The sequence below is a fragment of the Scylla paramamosain genome, chromosome 9, assembly GCF_035594125.1.
Source record: "Scylla paramamosain isolate STU-SP2022 chromosome 9, ASM3559412v1, whole genome shotgun sequence".
Lineage (NCBI taxonomy): Eukaryota > Metazoa > Arthropoda > Malacostraca > Decapoda > Portunidae > Scylla > Scylla paramamosain.
In genome coordinates, this window is record NC_087159.1 from 7097501 (window position 1) to 7102500 (window position 5000).

A 5000-nucleotide genomic window follows, 5' to 3' on the forward strand; every position below is an offset into this window, starting at 1 on the left:
GTTAGTTAATTAAGTGTATAGTGTTAAGGTGCTCGAACTTATGAATGAAGGCAACTAATTTGTGGTTGTTTGTTTATTCAGGAAGGTATCGTTATAGTTAAACAGCATCAGATTACCTTACTATCTTCCTTGCGTCATGTCTAACTTGCACAACAGAATTAGGTATTAGTGTCGTGATGTCCAGTGTTGGAAGGGTGTTGAATCAGTGTGTAAGTGGCTGCTTGGTGGTGCGTCAGTGGCTGCGTTGTGGCTTGGAATGCTATCACCTTTAATGGCCACCTGGCGCATTGTGAAGCACGGCGGTGGTGGACTGGCAAGTGTCATTCCTGTGTCACGTCTTGGGGGATCATTGGCGTGCTGCTGTGGAGTGCTGACTTGTCTTGCCGCGGCTTATCCTCTGTGGTGTGGTTAGTGCTGTGCCAAACTGAAACTTTTTTTTTTATTTATTTAGTTAGTTATTCATTAGTTACTTAGTTAGTTATTGGTAGTAATTATCTACTTTATATGATCTTTTCCTTTCCTTTTTCTTCTTTATTGGCACATCAGAGGAGTGCATTTAACCCATGTAATATTTTCTTTTACATTTTAACATCATCATCATCAGCATCAGTATCATCAGCATCAGCATCACCAGCGTACGAGTATATGATTCCGTGCCAGGCCTAATGACTCACTGCAGACAGGAATACGAGGTGTTACATATTGGTGTTAAAAATTTTCTGTTGTAGTAAATATTTGTGATGGCAGACTAATGCTTTTGCCTCGCCACGTGCAGCAGAGTGAGGTGATCACAACAAGCTGAACCTGCAAGTGAGCCAAGGCGGGGCGTGGCGCTGGCCTTATCTGTCTGCAGGGCGACAAAAATGTTGTTTAAGTAAGAGCGTCATTACAGGGAAGAGGTGAACGCTCTCCCATCCACACCGGAACTTGCGTGTCCAGGAAAATCCTATTTCTGACAACAGCTGCGCCAATCTTGTGCTGCTCATCATGATTCTCCGCGATGACGATGTGGCAAGAGACGGCGGGTCGAAAGTTTGATTCTTGCTGAGTGTATAAAAGCATTAGCCTCATTAACATACAATCTCCGTGTCCGTTAGTGGTTTGTGTACCGAATGCACTACGTGAAAACAATGAAAAGTGTGTTTTGTCGGAAAATTTCTTTGTCCACTCTTTCGTTATATTGAAAACAAGTACCACTGTCAATAATCAAGAGAACGCACACAAGCACCAGACATTGGTAATAAGTCCCACTACAGTAATAAAGTTTAGATAAATACCACGCCCAGCGATCAGTTTCAATGAGCGCGGCACACAAACCGGCGCCACTAGAGTGAGGGTCGTTAGAGGCGAGGAAACGTCTTATGAGGAAAAGTGGTTTACCATGACGACGACTGGTTGTGAGGAAGAGAACAAGTTGCCGCCATATACGGCAGGGCGGGGGCGGAGCGGGGCGAGGCCGCGGCTGCTGCCTGGACGCCGACACTGGACATTCTCCAGCATTCCAGCCAGGCCTCACCTACTTCCGATGACGTCACGAGGAGCGGATCTAGCCCACAACATCCTGGAAGGCGCCTTGCAGATCCTTGATGCCAGGCCCTCGCACCTTCCAGCGGGCATTCCAGCGGCGGTTCGCCACCTTCGCCCCCGGACGGAAGCGCGCGAACAAAGACCCGCCAGTGACGTCAGCCTCGTCAGCGGCACATCCCAAGGGCTGGCGGAAGAAAGAACCGAAGGGAAACAAAGGAGGATGAACGTTGAGTCCCGCGCCACACCAAACCTACGGAAATGTGTCCCAAGAAAGCGGAGGTCACGCACAGAAGGGAGCTCAGTCACCATCCTCAGCCTCGCACCTCGCTGGCCGGATGTGCAGTACAAGACCACTTCTGTTCTTTGTACATTATTGACTATGAATGTTGCGGCATTGCCGGCTTGTCCTAGTTTAACGGTGCAGGAGGAATGAGTCAAGTTTAGTGTATCGCGTCCTCTACGTGTATTTATGATCACGAATCGAGGAGAATATTGCACTCCCTTCCGGTTTAGTTTTTCCATCAATCTTAAGTCCTGATCTGCTGAGAGTCTACCAGTTGAGGCTTCGTAAGGAGACTATCAGCAAATCACAAAACATAAGAAAAGAAAAAGCAGAACTCAGTGGAAATGAGACCAGCAGGTTACTGGACTTTTAACCACGACTGTATGAGTGCACCACGTGTATCACTGGCATATTGAGACCGCACAGTTCCCTCTCCTAAGTGACTCGTCGAGATAAAATCTTTAACCAGATAGATGAACCTCCCACGGCTTAACAAAAACCCATACTTCTTTTACAACCTGTTTAGCGGCATCATAAGCGGATACGTAGCCGGAATCGTCGTCCCTTTCGTGCTTAAACGTAACTGTAGCCTTGTCTGTCCCTCACGTGGGTCGTTCAGTATATAGATCCTGTTTTTTGTTGTCATTTATCCATTTTCACAAGCAGAGCTCAAACTACTAACAGACATTCATCTCCTTACTAGGCTGCTTGATTTCACTGCACCACGTTGTACTACCTACGTTATTATAGTAGAAAAAAAAAAAAAAAAACACTAGGAAAAGAGCAGAAAACGTGTAATTTTGCAGGTACTATTGTTTGCAGGTTATGAATGCTTCTTATGGTAATGTGATGTGATGTGCTTTGCTTTCATTGTGTGTAGTGTCGCAGTGTGGTGATAGGCATGGTGGTGTGGCTGCTAGGTATGGTAATGTAATGGTGATATAATGGTGGTGTTATGATTGTTATGGTTATGTGATGTATGTGCTTTCCTTGTGGCGTTTAATGTCGCAGTGTGGTGAAAGGCATAGCATCCTTGAAGAGAGTCAGGGCGTGATGGAGAAAGGACTCAGGTGTGGGCCAGGGTGAGGGTCGGGGGTGAGGGCGTGCTGGAGGAAGGACTGGGTGAGGGCCAGGGTGAGGGGCGTGCTTGGGGTGGAGTAAGTGTTAATAAACCGGTATCATTAAAACCTTGTACAAATATCATGCTAACACACGTTTAATTCACAGCGTCTTGTTAAGCAGTGTTTGGGAGTTAGTGTCAGCAATGCACAGCTAGCTAGTTAGTTCCTCGCTGCCTCACTGTCTTCCAGCGGCCACCAAACCCCAGCCTCTCCCTGCAGATACACGTCCCTACCACAGCCCCTTTCACAGTCACCACTTTGTTAGTGTCAGTTTGACGCTTTCTGTTGTTGTTGTTGTTGTTGTTGTTGTTGTTGTTGTTGTTGTTGTTGTTGTTGTTATTATTATTATCATTATTAATATTATTATTATTATTATTATTATTATTATTATTATTATTATTATTATTATTATTATTATTATTATTATTATCATCATTGTTATAAAGTGCATCGAAAATCCATGATTGCTTTAGAGACGACATAAATTTATTCACAGCAGACTTAAAGGAATTGACATGCGCGGCAAGCACTGCGTCATTAAGCAGTGTACTCCATGTTTTCCTAAAACGAGGAGTAAAACATCTAGATCACCGCCAAGTGGAGCAGCACACATTGGGAAAGGCACGCACACCATACTCGAGCATTGTGTGAAAGTGAACAGTTTTGTCACACGTACTGGAGTGTAAGGAGCAGGAAGTATACTGTCTAATGAGTGCTCAGGAGCATTAAAAAAAAAAAAAAAAAAAAAAAATATATATATATATATATATATATATATATATAGATATATATATATATATATCTATATATATATATATATATATATATATATATATATATATATATATATATATATATTTATATATATATATATATATATATATATATATATATATATAACATAATTCTTAGTGCAATGTCGTCTTCTATGAGAGATACCAAGTGAAATGTCAGACAATAAAAACTTGTAGAGCTAATTGCCTTGGACTGATAGTTTTAGGTCACACTGCAGTCGACATCCAAACTGCTGAACAGTTTTCAAAACAGAGTAAATTATGAAGATGTTTTATTTAAAAACATCTTAAAACGTCGTCTTCCAATACCATTTTTTTTTTTTTCTTTTAGCAGTACATGGCGGCCATATTTCAAAGTTGACTCTCGAAGCTCAATTCCGAATCAATAATTAATCCCAGTTATTTCAAATTTCATGTAAGATATTAACAGTTAAATGTAAGCTAGGTTGATTAGGAAATTGTACTGTAAATCATATGGGGATTGATGCTCAAGCCCATTGATGGCATCTTTGTAAACATGTTTTAAGTCAATCAGTGAGGCAGCTGCTGCTGGCCTTAGAGTGGATGTGGGAGTATTCGCACAAATTGTCATATCATCAGCATTTAAATTGACATTATTTTCCTTGTTGTTCCCCGTGTCAGCGGTAAACACTTTTATCTGAGTGACCCTACACGATTTTTTCAGAGCACGAATATAATTACAGTTGATAAAGATTGAACAGTTTGACTACATCATTCCCTTTGCTGTAGGTGATTCTGTTCTTTTCGAAATTGTACTCTGTACTTTTAATGCAGTATTGTATTAACATTAACGATAAACCCATGGCAGGTCCAGAAAGGTTAACCACAACTCCACCCACAACAACACATGCAGTACTGCAGTTTACACCCTCATACTTATTACTCATCCACACACACACACACACACACACACACACACACACACACACACACACACACTCACACACACACACACACACACACACACACACACACACCACCTGAAGCACCTAAAACACCTCATATACACCCCACACCGTTACACCCTCACACACTTACCACTCCCACTCTACCAAACCTCCCAGACCCCTTCCGTTACACCCACACACTTACCCAGCAAAACCACATTTAGCACCAAATCTCTGAACACTCATTTAACATCACCACACACACCAAACACCTCAAACCACCCACGTACCACCCTCAGGCACTTGTCTTACACCTGTCACACCAGTAGCCCTACACACCCACTCGTTCACCCCACCACACTCCATC